The sequence below is a fragment of the Giraffa tippelskirchi genome, chromosome X (assembly GCF_054371585.1).
Source record: "Giraffa tippelskirchi isolate mGirTip1 chromosome X, T2T-mGirTip1v1.2.pri, whole genome shotgun sequence".
In the NCBI taxonomy this organism is placed as follows: domain Eukaryota; kingdom Metazoa; phylum Chordata; class Mammalia; order Artiodactyla; family Giraffidae; genus Giraffa; species Giraffa tippelskirchi.
In genome coordinates, this window is record NC_137289.1 from 61771002 (window position 1) to 61787412 (window position 16411).

Below are 16411 nucleotides of genomic sequence, written 5' to 3' on the forward strand. Positions count from 1 at the left end.
TGTTCTCCAGTTCATGAATAACCCACTCGGTGGTTATGGGATTTGATTTTATCGTGTTTGCAGCCCTCTTACCATCTTGCTCAACTTCTTCTTTGTTTTTAGGTGTGCGTCCTTTTTGGTAGGTTCCAGTGTCCTCCAGTCAATGGTGTTGAACAGGGGATCACGATTTTGGTGCTCTCATAGGAGGAGATGAGTGCACATTCTTCTACTCTGCCATCTTGAACTGGAAGTCCTCAGGAAAGGAATTTGTTTTCTTGCATATACTAGATATTGTATGGTATTATTAAAAGATAACATGAGTAGAAGAAGTTTATCTAGTCATTGATTTAAGTGGGGGTATTAATTTTCCATGTTTATTACATAGTCTTCAACTTATTTTATGTGTATTAATATTTGATTTGTATGTTTATGCACTCCTATATTAAGTGCATAAATATTTTACAATGCTATATCTACTTCTTGGATTTCCCTTTTATTGTTATGTAATACCCTTTTTTGTCTTTTGTTATAGTTGTTTCTTTGAATTCTATTTTGTGTGATATGTGTATTGCTACTTCAACTTCTTTTTCATTTCAGTTTGTATGAAATATTATTTTCCATCCTTTCTCTTTCAGTCTGTGTGTGTCTTTAGATCTTGGGTCTCTTTTAAGCAGCAAATAATCCATGAATTCATATAGAATCACAAGTGACCCTAAATTATCAAGGGATTCTTGAGATAGAACAAATCTGGAGATATTAAGCTCCTTGATTTCAAACTATACTAAAAACTTAATAGATAAATCACAAATAAATCAACTCTTATAAGATTAATTAATCAACCACAAAGGAGGCAAAAATATACAGTGAAGAAAAGAGAGTTTCTTGAATATTGCATTGGAAATATTAGGCAGACGCATGCAAAATAATGAAACTGAACCATTGTCTTACACTATATACAGAAATTAACTCAAAATAGACTAAAAGCTTGAATGCATGATCATAAACCTTAAAACTCCTAGAAAAAAGTATTAGGCGATAAGCTCGTGACATTTATCTAAGCAATATATTTTTGGATCTCTCTTCTCAGAGTAGAGAAGCAAAAGAAAAAATAAACAGATGAGACTACATTAAACTACGAAATTGCACAGTGAAGAAAATCATTAACTAATAAAAACACAACCTACAGGATAGGAGAAGATATTTCTGAAAGATATGTCCAATTGAAATTAATATCCAAAATATACAATGAATTCTAAATGCTGAAGAGCAGAATAAAGTAAAAAGAATGAAAATAACTGAGGATAGTCTCAGAGACCTCTGGGACAATATTAAATGCACCAACATTAGAGTTACAGCGGTCCCAAAAGAAGAGAAAAAGTAGGGTATGAGAAAAATTTTGAAGAGATTATAGTTGAAAATTTCCCCAACATGGAAAAGGAAACAGTCAATCAAGCCCAAAAGGCACAAAGAGCCCCATGTAGGATGAAACCAAGGTGAAACACTTCAAGACATGTTCTAATCAAAGTAAAAAAGAGCAAACACAAAGAAAGAATATTAAAAGCAGCAAGAGAAAAGGAACAATTACATTACAAGGGAAACACCATACATTTAGCAGCTGATCTTTTAGCAGAAACTCTGCAGGCCAGAAGGGAATGTCAGGATATACTTAACGTACTCAAAGTGAAAAATTTACAGCCAAGATTGCTCTACCCAGCAAGGATCTCATTCAAAATTGATGGAGAAATCAAAAGCTTTACAGACAAACAAAAGTTAAGAGAATTCAGTACCACCAAACCAGCTTTACAACAAATGTTAAAAGAACTTATTTAGTCAGGAAATACAAGAGAAGAAAAAGATTTACAAAAACAAACCCCAAGCAATTAAGAAAATGGCAATAGGAACATATATATCAGCAATTACTTTAAATGTAAATAGATTAAATGTGCCAACCAAAAGACATATATGGGCTGAATGGATACAAAAACAAGACCCATATATATGCTGTCTACAAGGAACCCACTTCAGAGCTAAAGACACATATAGACTGAAAATGAGAGGATGGAAAAATATATTCCATGCAAATGGATATCAAAAGAAAGCTGGAGTAGCAATTGCATATCAGACAAAATAAACTTTAAAATAAAAAATATTACAAGTGATAAGGAAGAACACTGCAACTCAAGAGGAGGACAGAACAATGGTAAATATCTATGCACCCAACATAAGAGCATCTCAATGCATAAGACAAACACTAATAGACATAAAAGGAGAAATTGATAGTTACACAATAATAGTAGGAGACTTTACTCCACTTATACCAGTGGACAAATCATCAAAACAGAAAACAAATAAGGAAACACAAGTCTGAAATGATACATTGAATGAGATGTATCTCATTGATATCTTGAAGACATTCCATCCAAATGCAGAAGAATGTACCTCTTCTCAAGTGCACATTGAACATGCTCCAGGATAGGCCATATCTTGGGACACAAATTAAGCCTCAATAAATTTAAGAAAACTGAAATTGCATCAAGCATCTTTTCTGATCACACTAATTCCAAGGAAAACAAAACTGTAAAAAAACACAAACACATAAAGATTACACATAATACATTACAAAATAACCAACAGGTTACTGAAGAAATTAAAAGGGAAATCAAAAAATTCCTAGAAAGAAATGACAATGAAAACATGACAACTCAGAACTTATGGGGTGCGGCAAAAGCAGTTCTAATAGGGAAGTTTATAGCAATACAACCCTACCTCAAGAAACAAGAAAAAGAATGAGTAGACAACATAACTTCACACCCAAAACAACTGGGAAAATAACAACAACAAAAAACACATACACACACAAAAAACAAAATTAGCAGAAGGAAAGAAATCGTGATCAGAGCAGAAATAAGTGAAAAAGAAATGAAAGAAACAATAGTAAGGATTAATAAAACTAAAACCTGGTTCCTTTAGAAGATAAACAAAATTGACCAAACTTTAGCAAGACTCATCAAGAAAAAAGAGAGAAGAATCAAAATAAAATTAGAAATGAAAAAGAAGAGGCCGCAACAGAAAGTGCAGAAATACAAAGGATTATAAGAAACTATTATGAGCAACTATATGACAACAAAATGGATAACTTGGAAGAAATGGACAGATACTTAGAAAAGTTCAATTTTCCAAGACTGAACCAGGAAGAAATAGAAATTATGAATAACCCAATTACAAGCACTGAAATCAAAACTGTGATAAAAAAAAATCTCCCCCAAAAATAAAAGCTCAGGATCAGATGGCTTCACCGGTTAATTCTATCAAGTATTTAGAGAAGAGCTAATATTTATCCTTCTAAAACTCTTTCAAAAAAATTGCAGAGGAAGGAACATTTCCAAACTCATTCTATGAGGCTGCTATCACCCTGATACCAAAACCAGACAAAAACAACACAAAGAAAGAAAACTACAGGCCAATATCACTGATAAACTTAGATGCAAAATCCTCAACAAAATTCTAGCAAACAGAATTCAAGAACACATTAAAAAGTTCATACACCATGATCACGTTGGGTTTATTCCAGGAATGCAAGGATTCTTCAATTTATTTAAATCAATCAATGTGATACACCATATAAACAAATTGAAAGATAAATACCATATGATAATTTCAATAGATACAGAAAAAGCCTTTGACAAATTTTAGCACCCATTTATGATTAAAACATTATTCTCAATGGTGACAAGTTGATAGCATACCCCTAAGATCAGGAACAAGACAAAGGTGTCTACTTTCACCACTATTATTAAACATAATTTTGAAATACTTAGCTTCAGCAATCAGAGAAGAAAAAGAACTAAAAGGAATCCAGATGGGAAAAGAAGAAGAAAAACTCTCACTGTATGCAGATGACATAATGATATACATAGAAAACCCTAAAGGTACTATCAGAAAATTACTAGAGCTAATCAGTGAATTTAGTGAAGTCACAGGATACAAAATCAATACATAGAAATCACTTGCAGACTATATACTAATAATGAAAAATCAGAAAGAAATTAAGAAATCAATCCCATTCACCATTGCAATGAACAGAATAAAATATCAAGGAATAAACCTACCTAAGGAGACAAAAGAACTGTATACGGAAAGATGTAAGCACTGATGAAAGAAATCAAAGATGACATAAACTGATGGAGAGATATTCCATGTTCCTGAGTAGGAAGAATCAATATTGTGAAAATGACTATATTACCGAATGTAACCTACATATTCAATGTAATGCGTATAAAACTACCAATGGTATTTCTCACAGAACTAGAACAAAAATTTTCACAATTCATATAGAAACACAAAAGACCTCGAATAATCAAAGCAGTCTTGAGAAAGAAGAATGGAGCTGGAGGAATCAACCTTCCTGACTGCAGACTACAGACCACAAATCTACAGTCATCAAGACAATATGGTACTGACACAGAAGCAGAAATATAGACCAATGGAACAAGATAGAAAGCTCAGAAATAAACCCATGCACCTATGGTTACCTTGTTTTTGACAAAGGAACAAGAATATACAATGGGGCAGAGGCAGCCTCTTCAATAAATGGAGCTGGGAAAACTGGACAGCTACATGTAAAAGAATGAAATTAGAACACTTCCTAACACCATATACAAAGATAAACTCAAAATGTATAAAAAATCTAAATGTAAGAGCAAAAACTATAAAACTCGTTGAGGAAAACATAGGCAGAACACTCGATGACATAAATCAAAGCAAGATCCTCTATGACCCACCTCTTAGAGTAATGAAATAAAAACAAAAGTAAATGAATTGGACCTGATTAAACTTAAAAGCTTTTTCACAGCAAAGGAAACTATAAGCAAGGTGAAAAGACAACCCTCAGAATGGGAGAAAATAATAGGAAAGGAAATAATAGCAAAGGAAAATAATAGCAATAATTAAAAAAAATAAGTAAATAAATAATAGCAAAGGAAACAACTGAAAAGGGACTAATTTCAAAAATATACAAGCAGTTTATACAACTCAATACCTGAAAAACGTACAACACAATCAATAAGTGGGAAAAAGAACTAAATAGACATTTTTCCAAAGAAGACTAACTTACTCTCTCCATACGTCTCATCCTGTAGTCCCCTCTCCTCATGTCCATAAGTCTGTTCTCTATGTCTGTTTCTTACATAGTAAGAAACACATGGCTAATGAACACATGAAAAGATGCTCAACATCACTCATTAATAGAGAAATGCAAATCAAAACCACAATGAACCTCACATCAATCAGAATGGCCATCATCAAAAAGTCTATAAATAATAAATGCTGGAGACAGTGTGGAGAAAAGGGAACACTCTTGCACTGTTGGTGGCAATGTAAATTGATACAGCCACTATAGGAGACCGTATGGAGATTCCTTAAAAAAAAAAAAAAAAAACTAGGAATAAAACCACAATATGATCCAGAAATCCCACTCCTAGACATATGTCCTCAGGAAACCAAAATTGTAAAAGACGTACGTACCTCAATGTTCATTGCAGCACTTTTTACAATAGCTAAAGTAGTACATTGAGGCTGTATATTGTTAACCTGCTTATTTAACTTATATGCAGAATACATCATGAGAAACGCTGGACTGGATTAAGCACAAGCTGGAATCAAGATTGCCAAGAGAGTGATGTAAGTCAGAAAGGGAAAGATAAATATCATATACTAATACATATATACAGAATCTAGAAAGATGGTACTGAAGAATTTATTTGTAAGGCAGCAATGAAGAAACAGACATACAGAACAGACTTATGGACATGGGGAGAGGGGAATAGAGAGTGAGATGTATGGAGAGAGTAACATCGAAACTTACATTGCCATATGTAAAATAGACAGCCAATGGGAATTTGCTTTATGTCTCAGGGAACTCAAAGAGGTGCTCTGTGTCAACCTAGAGAGGTGGGATGGGGAGAGAGATGGGAGGGAAGTTCAAGAGGGAGGGGACGTATGTATACCTATGGCTGATTCATGTTGATGTTTGACAGAAAACAACAAAATTCTGTAAAGCAATTATACTTCAATTAAAAATAAAGTAATACACACATACACACACACACAATTAATTCATACAATATTACAGATTTAATCTAATTGAAAAATGGACAGAGGACCTGAATGACTTTTTTTTCAAAGACTACCAGACAATGGCCAACAGGCACATGAAAAGATTCTCAGCATCATTAATCCTTAGGGAAATGCAAATCAAAACAACAAGGTATGCCCTCACATTTGTCACAGTGGCTATTATCAAAAAGATAAGACATAGCAAGCATTGGCAAGGATATGGAGACAAGAGAACTCTTGTTCTTTCCTGGTAATGATATATATTGGTACAGCTAGTATAGAAAATATCATGGAGGGTTCTCAGAAAAGTTAAAACTAGAACGGCTATATGATCCAGAAATTCCACTTTGGGGTATTTTTTCCAAAGAAAATGAAATTAAAATACTAATTTGAAAAGATATATGTACCCAATTGTTCAGTGTAACATTATTTACAATAGTCAGAATATGGAAGTGTCCTAAGTGTCCATTGATGAATGAGTGCATTTCAATCACATGCCACATCTCAATCATAAAACACTGACACATCTTGTTCATAAAAAATAAATTAAACCTTTACATTCATGAAAACATGGATAAACCTTGAAAGTATTATGGTAAGTGAAATAGCTCAGACAGAGAAAGGCAAATACCATATGATCCCACTTATATGCGCAATCTAAATGGCAAACAAATGAAGAGAGAGCAAAACAGAAACTGTCTCATAGGTGCAGAAGACACAGTGGTTATTGCCAGAGGAAAGGGTAATGGGGAGTTGCTTGAAATGGTAAAGGTATTAAGAGGTACAAACTTCCAATTATCAAGTAAATAAGTCACAGTCATGTAATGTACATCATAGGGAATATATTCAATAATTGTAATAACTTTGTATGATGACAGATGGTAACTAGACATATCACCAAATGGTGATCATCTGGTAATGTTTAAAAATATTGAATCACTATGTTGTACTTCTGAAACTAATATAGCATTATAAACAAATTACAGTTGAATAAGAAAAGAAATTTGAATCCAAAAAAACTAGCATCATAGAAAGAATATGTGAATGCAAAATAAAAAGTTTTATTTTCTTGTTCTTCATTGATCTGATAAAGATTTTTCAATGAAAATAACATCAATAATGCATTATATATACACGTATGTATGTTTTTGTATAAATAAGATAAATGACAACACTAATACAAAGGAAGAGAGAGTGTAATTAGGAAACTAGTATTCTTTTGTCATTATAAGGTATCTGTCCTATCTGTAAAGCAGTATAGCGTTATTTTAAACTGTATTTGACTTAGTTATAAGGGTATTTTGCAAACTCTAGCGCAACCAGTAAAAGAAGTAAAAATTTAAAAAGTAAATAAAACTGATATTCTAAGACAGGAGATAATATAGAATCACACACTCAAATACAAACACAAAAGACAGGGAAAAAAGAAAGAAGACACTAATGAGAACGAAGTCAACAAATAGAAAATAGCAACAAATATAGTAGATATAAGTCTCACTAAACCAAAAATTGCTTCGAATAGCAATGATCTAAATACAACAATTAAAAGACAAAGATTATCAGAAAGCAAGAAATACATAACTGGATCATAAAGCAAGAAATACATAACTGTTATTTAAAGGAAAGTGTTAGTTGCTCAGTCATGTCTGACCCTTTGCAACACCATGGACTGTACACCACCAGGCTCCTCTGTCCACGGGCTACACCAGGCAATAATACTGGAGCGAGTTGCCATTTCTTTCTCCAGGGGAACATTCTGACCAAGGGATTGAACCTGGGTCTCTGCATTGCAGGGAGATTCTTTGTCATCTGAGCCAGCAGGGAAAGCCCTGTTTCAAAGAAATGCACTTTAAATAGAAAAGCATATACATATTATAAAACAAATATATCATGCTAACATTCATTAAAACAATGTAGGAGTAGCTATCAGTCAATCATTCAGTCAGTTCAGTTGCTCAGTCATGTCTGACTCTTTGTGACCCCATGGACTGCAGCACGCCAGGCTTCCCTGTCCATCACCAACTTCCGGGGCTTACTCAAACTCATGTCCATTGAGTCAGTGATGCCATCCAACCAGCTCATATCTGTTGTCCCCTTCTCCTTCCACCTTAATTCTTTCCCAGCATCAGGGTCTTTTCCAATGAGTCACTACTTCATATCAGGTGGCCAAAGTATTGGAGTTTCAGCTTCAACATCAGTCCTTCAAATGAATATTCAGGACTGATTTCCTTTAGGATGGACTGGTTGGATCTCCTTGCTGTCAAAGGGACTCTCAAGGGTCTTCTCCAACACCACAACTCAAAAGCATCAATTCTTCAGCACACAGCTTTGTTTATACTCCACCTCTCACATCCATACATGACTACTGGGAAAACCATAGCTTTTACTAGACGGACTTTGTTGGCAAAGTAATGTCTCTGTTTTTTAATATGCTGTCTAGCTTGGTGATAGCTTTTCTTCCAAGGAGCAAATGTCTTTTTTAATTTAATGGCTGCAGTTACTATCTGCAATGATTGTGGAGCCCAAGAAAATAAAGTCTGTCACTGTTTCCATTGTTTCCCCATCTATTTGCCATGAAGTGATGGGACCAGATGCCATGATTTTAGTTTTCTGAATGTTGAGTTTAAAGTCAACCTTTTCACTCTCCTCTTTCACTTTCATCAAGAGAGGAGTAGCTATAAAAATTTCTAATAGAGCAGAAATTTTAGAAAAATAAGGATAACAGGGACAAACTACGGTCTTACATAATGATGAAGTGGTTTAAAAAAACTGCTTGTCCTAACAAAATTGCAAGAAATAATTTTTAGTTGTCTATGAGTTATTTGTGAGGAAGAAAACCTTCCTCAGTGATCGATGCAAATAGAGGAAAACAATATAATGGGAAAGACTAGAGATTTCTTCAAGAAAATCAGAGATACCAAGGGAACATTTCTCACAAAGATGGACACAATAATGGAGACAAATGGTATGGACCTAATAGAAGTAGGGATTAAGAAGAGGTGGAAAGAATACAAAGAAGAACTAAACAAAAAAGATCTTAATTACCCAGATCACACAATGGTGTGATCACTCACCTATATCCTGGAATGCTAAGTCAAGTGGGTCTGAGGAAACATCACTATGAACAAAGCTAGTAGAGGTGATGGAACTCCTGCTGAGATATTTCAAATCCCAAAACATGATGCTGTCAAAGTGATGCACTCAATGTGGCAGCAAATTTGGAAAACTCAACAGTGGCCACAGGACTGGAAAAAGTCAGTTTTTATTCCAATCCCAAAGAAAGGCAATGCCAAAGAATGTTCTAACTACCACACAATTGCATTCATCTCATGAGCTAGCAAAGCAATGCTCAACATTCTCCAAAGCAGGTTTCAACAGTATGTGAACCAAGAACTTCAAGATGTTCAAGCTGGATTTAGAAAAGGCAGAGGGCTATGTGACTGTGTTAGTCCCTCAGTCGTGTCCAACTCTTTGTGACCCCATGGACTGTAGCCCACCAGACTTCTCTGTCCATGGAATTCTCCAGGCGAGAATACTGGAGTGGATTGTCGTTCCCTTCTCCAGAGGAACTTCCCAAGCCAGGGATCGAACTCTGGTCTCTTGCCTCACAAGAAGATTCTTTACCGTTTGATCTACAGGGAAGTCAGAGGAACCAGAGTTCAAATTGCCAACATCCATTGAATTATAGAAAAAGCAAGAGAGTTCCAGAAAACATCTACTTCTGCTTTATTGACTATGCCAAAGCCTTTGACTGTGTGGATCACAACAAACTGAGGAAAATTCTTCAAGAGATGAAAATCCCAGACCACCTTACCTGCCTCTTGAGAAATCTTTATGCAGGTCAAGAAGCAACAGTTAGAACCGGACATGGGACAGGACTGGTTCCAAATTGGGAAAGGAGTACATCAAGGTACATATCATCCCCCTGATTATTTAACTTCTATGCAGAGTACATCATGTGAAACGCTGGGTTGGATGAAACACAAGCTGGAATCAATACTACCAGGAGAAATATCAATAACCTCAGATATGCAGATGACATCACCCTTATGGCAGAAAGTGAAGAGCCTCTTGATGAAAGTGAAAGAAGAGAGTATAGGAACTGGCTTAAAACTCGACATTCAAAAAACTTACATCGTGGCATCCAGTCCCATCACTTAATTGTAAATAGATGGGAAACAATGGAAACAGTGACAGACTTTATTTTCTTGGGTTCCAAAGTCACTGCAAATGGTGACTGCAGCCATGAAATTAAAAGACACTTGCTCCTTGGGAGAAAAGCTGTGACAAACCTTGACAGTGCACTAAAAAGCAGTGACATTACTCGGCTGACAAAGGCCCCATCTATTCCAAGCTATGGTTTTTCCAGTAGTCATGTGTGAATGGGAGATTTGGACTATAAAGAAAGCTGAGTGCCAAAGAATTGATGCTTTTTTACTGTGCTGTTGGAGAAGACTCTTGGGACTCCATTGCACTGCCAGAAGATCAACTCAGTCAACCCTTAATTCATTAGAAGGACTAATGCTGAAGCTCCAATACTTTGGCACCTGGTGTGAAGATATGATTCGTTGGAAAAGACCCTGATCCTGGGAACAATTGAAGGCAGGAGGAGAAGGGGACAAAAGAGGATGAGATAGTTGGATTGCATCACCGACTCGATGGACATGAGTCTGAGCAGGCTCCAGGAGTTGGTGATGGACAGGAAAGACTGGTGTGTGCATTTCATGGGTCGCAAAGAATTGAACACCATTGAAGGACTGAACTGATGAGTTACTTTTCTATGGTACTCGGTTATAGCATCCTGACAGACTAATACACATATGATCCAACAATAACACTCTAACAATAACAATATCATTTGGTATTTACCCAATGGAGTTCAAAACTCATGTCTACAAAATAAGCTGCACATAGATACTTATAGTATTTTATTTATAATTACCAAAATGTTAGAAGCAATCAAGACTCTCCTCAATAGGTAAATAGATAAATAGACTGTAGTATATTCAGATAGTGTAATTTTATTCAGTACCATAAGCAAATGAGCTAACAAGTCAGTTAAAAAGCAGAAACCCACGTGCATGTTACTAAGTTAAAGAATTCAGTCTGAAAATCTATATAATGTATGATTCCAATCATATGACATTTTTGCAGAGGCAAAACTATGGGGACAATAAAGAGACCAGTGGTTACCAGGGATTAGGGAGAGGAAGAGATGAATAGGTGGAGCACAGAAAACTTTCAGGGCAATGAAACAACTCTTCATTTTAATGTAAGAGTGAATATATTATACATTTGCCAATCCACAGAATGTGCAACACTAGGAGTGAACATGAATGTGAAATAAGCACTTTGTATGATAATGTTGTCACTGTAGGTTCATCAATTGTAATAAACGCACCACTTTGGTTAAGAATGCTGATAATGGGAGAAGTTATGTATATGTGGGATGCAGGAGGTATAGCTTTGTATCTTCTGCTCAATTTTACTGTAAACCTAAAACTTCTATAAAAATAAAAACTATTAAAATGTATATTGTAAACACTAGGACAACCAGTATGAAAAGTTTAAAAGGAAGTATAATTGGTACATGAATACAGAAGAAAAAATGAAATAATATCAAATGCTCTATACAATCAAAGAAAGTAAAAAAAAGAAACAAATAATAAATATAATATATTGAAAACTTCTAACCACATATTAGGTATTTAATTCAACTATATCTATTGTCACTTTGAATGTGAATTATTTAAATATATGCAGTGAAGCAGGGATAATCATAGTGGATATAAAAACAAGCCCAATTATATGCTTTTTACAAAAATGTCTCATTAAGTGAAAAATCAGAGAAATATAAAAGTACAGTAATGTACAATACTTATGCTAACACTAATTTAAAATTTTGGAGTAGCTATATTCATTTCAGATAAGGAACAGACTTTTCAACATGGAATATTATCAGTGATGAAGAGTGACTTTATATAATATTAAGGGTGTAATACACCTTGCAATTATAAACATCTGTGTACCCAACAACAGAATATTAAAATACATGAGGCAAAAGTGATAAACCTGAAATAAGATAAAGACAAAACCCCTATTACAGTATATGACTTCAACATCCCTCTTTCAGTAATTGATAGACACAAATATATAGAAATTCAATAATAGTGTAGATGGCATGAACAGCATTATCAATCAACTTGATCTAATTTTTAGTTATATTATACTCCATCCAGTAATAGCAGAACATGCATGCTTCTTCACCTGTCTTGAAACATTCACAAAGACAGATAACATTCTGGTTCATAAAAAAAACTGTAACAAATTTTTAAAGATTTGAATCACAAAACACATTTTTTCAGATCACAATATAAAATAGAAATCAGTAGCATAAAGAAGGCTGAAAAATCCCTAAATATTTGGAGAATAGACAACTGTTCAGTTCAGTCACTCAGTCATGTCCAACTCTTTGTGACCTCATGGACTGCAGTACGTCAGGCTTCCCTGTCCATCAACAACTCCCAGAGTTTACTCAGACTCAGGCCCATTGAGTCGATGATGCCATCCAACCATCTCACCCTCTGTTGTTCCCTTCTCCTGCCCTTAATCTTTCCCAGCATCAGAGTCTTTTCAAATGAGTCAGCTCTTTGCATCAGATGCCCAAAGTATTGGAGTTTCAGCTTCAACATGAGTCCTTCAAATGAATATTCAGGGCTGATTTCCTTTAGGATGGACTGGTTGGATCTCCTCGCTGTCAAAGGGACTCTCAAGAGTCTTCTCCAACACCACAATTTGAAAGCATCAATTCTTTGGTGCTCAGCTTTCTTTACAATCCAATTATCACATCCAAACATGACTACTGGAAAAACCACAGCCTTGACTAGAAGGATCTTTGTTGGCAAAGTAATGTCTCTGCTTTTTAATATGCTGTCTAGGTTGGTCATAAATTTTTTCCAAGGAGTAAGCATCTTTTAACTTCATGGCTGCAGTCACCATCTGCAGTGAATTTGGAGCCCCCCAAAATAAAATCTGCCACTGTTTCCACTGTTTCCCCATCTATTTGCCATGAAGTGAGGGAACCAAATGTCATGATCTTAGTTTTCTGAATGTTGAGCTTTAAGCCAACTTTTTCACTCTCCCATTTCACTTTCATCAAGAGGCTCTTTAGCTCTTCTTCACTTTCTGCTATAAGGGTGGTGTTATCTGCATATCTGAGGTTATTAATATTTCTCCCGGCAATCTTGATTCCATCACCTCCACTAGCTTTGTTCTTAGTGATGCTTCCTAAGGCTCACTTGACTTCACATTTCTGGATGTATGGTTCTAGGTGAGTGATCATACCATCGTGATTATCTTGTTCATGAAGATCTTTTTTGTACAGTTATTCTTTGTATTCTTGCCCCCTCTTCTTAACATCTTCTGCTTCTGTTAGGTCCATACCATTTCTGTCCTTTATTGAAATGTTCCTTTGGGATCTCTAATTTTCATGAAGAGATCTCTAGTCTTTCCCATTCTATTGTTTTCCTCTATTTTTTGCACTGATCACTGAGGAAGGCTTTCTTATCTCTCCTTGCTATTCTTTGGAACTCTGCATTCAAATGGGTGTATCTTTCCTTTTCTCGTTTGCTTTTTGCTTCTCTTCTTTTCACAGCTATTTGTAAGGTCTCCACAGAAAGCCATTTTGCTTTTTTGCATTTCTTTTTCTTAGGGAGGGTATTGATCCCTGTCTCCTGTACAATGTCACAAACCTTTGCCCATATTTCAACAGGGACTTTGTCTATCAGATCTAGTCCCTTAAATCTATTTCTCACTTCCACTGCATAATCGTTGGGGATTTGATTTAGGTCATATCTGAATGGTCTACTGGTTTTCCCTACTTTCTTCAATTCATGTATGAATTTGTCAATACGGAGTTCATGATCTGAGCCACAGTCAGCTCCTAGTCTTGTTTTTGCTGACTGTATACAGCTTCTCCATCCTTGGGTGCAAATAATATAATCAATCTGATTGTGTTGTTGACCATCTGGTGATGCCCATGTGTAGAGCCTTCTCTTGTGTTGTTGGAAGAGAGTATTTGCTATGACCCGTTCGTTCTTTTGGCAAAATTTATTAGCCTTTGCCCTACTTCATTCTGTACTCCAAGGCCAAATTTGCCTGTTACTCCAGGTGTTTCTTGACTTCCTACTTTTGCATTCCAGTCCCCTATAATGAAAAAGACATCTTTCCAGGGTGTAAGTTCTAGAAGGTCTTGTAGGTCTTCATAGAACCATTCAACTTCAGCTTCTTCAGGATTATTGGTCGGGGCATAGACTTGGATGACTGTGATATTGAATGGTTGGCCTTGGAAATGAACAGAGATCATTCTGTCGATTTTTTTTTTTAAATAAATTTATTTATTTTAGTTGGGGGCTAATTACTTTACAATATTGTAATAGTTTTTGCCATACATTGACATGAATCAGCCATGGGTTTACATGTGTTCCCCTTCCTGGACCCCCCACCCACCTCCCTCCCCATCCCATCCTTCTGGATCATCCCATTGCCCCGGCCCTGAGCCCTTGTCACATGCATCGAACATGGAATGGTGTTCTGTTTCACATATGATAATATACATGTTTCAATGCTATTCTCCCAGAACGTCCCACCCTCACCTTCTCCCTCAGAGCCCATAAAATTGTTCCATGCATCTGTGTCTCTTATTCTGCATATATATGGAATTTGAAAGATGGTAACGATAACTCTATATGCGAGACATTCTGTCGATTTTTTTTTTCTTTTTTCCTTTATTTTTTTATTTTTTATTTTTTTATAAATTTATTTATTTTAGTTGGGGGCTAATTACTTTACAATATTGTAATAGTTTTTGCCATACATTGACAAGAATCAGCCATGGGTTTACATGTGTTCCCCTTCCCGGACCCCCCACCCACCTCCCTCCCCATCCCATCCTTCTGGATCATCCCATTGCCCCGGCCCTGAGCCCTTGTCACATGCATCGAACATGGAATGGTGCTCTGTTTCACATATGACAATACACATGTCTCAATGCCATTCTCCCAGAACGTCCCACCCTCACCTTCTCCCTCAGAGTCCATAAAATTGTTCCATGCATCTGTGTCTCTTATTCTGTCTCGCATATAGGGTTATCGTTACCATCTCTCAGATTCCATATATATGCATTAGTATACTGTATTGTTGTTTTTCTTTCTGGCTTACTTCACTCTGTATAATGGGCTCCAGTTTCATCCATCTCAGTAGAACCGGTTCAAATGTATTTTTTTTAATGGCTGAGTAATATTCCATTGTGTATATGTACCACAGCTTCCTTATCCATTCGTCTGCTGATGGACATCTAGGTTGCTTCCATGTCCTGGCTATTGTAAACAGTGCTGCGATGAACATTGGGGTACACGCGTCTCTTTCAATTCTGGTTTCCTCGGTGTATATGCCCAGCAGTGGGATTGCTGGGTCATATGGCAGTTCTATTCCCAGTTTTTTAAGGAATCTCCACACTGTTCTCCATAGTGGCTGTACTAGTTTGCATTCCCACCAACAGTGTAAGAGGGTTCCCTTTTCTCCACACCCTCTCCAGCATTTATTGCTTGTAGACTTTTGGATAGCAGCCATTCTGACTGGTGTGAAATGATACCTCATTGTGGTTTTGATTTGCATTTCTCTAATAATGAGTGATGTTGAGCATCTTTTCATGTGTTTGTTAGCCATCTGTATGTCTTCTTTGGAGAAATGTCTGTTTAGTTCTTTGGCCCATTTTTTGATTGGGTCGTTTATTTTTCGGGAATTCAGCTGCAGAAGTTGCTTGTATATTTTTGAGATTAATTGTTTGTCTGTTGCTTCATTTGCTATTATTTTCTCCCATTCTGAAGGCTGTCTTTTCACCTTGTTTATAGTTTCCTTTGTTGTGCAAAAGCTTTTAATTTTAATTAGGTCCCATTTGTTTATTTTTGCTTTTATTTCCAATATTCTGGGAGGTGGGTCATGGAGGATCCTGCTGTGATTTATGTCGGAGAGTGTTTTGCCTATGTTTTCCTCTAGGAGTTTTATTGTTTCTGGTCTTACGTTTAGATCTTTAATCCATTTTGAGTTTATTTTTGTGTACGGTGTTAGGAAGTGTTCTAGTTTCATTCTTTTACAAGTGGTTGACCAGTTTTCCCAGCACCACTTGTTAAAGAGATTGTCTTTTCTCCATTGTATATTCTGGCCTCCTTTGTCGAAGATAAGGTGTCCATATGTGCGTGGGTTTATCTCTGGGCTTTCTATTTTGTTCCATTGATCTATATTTCTATCTTTGTGCCAG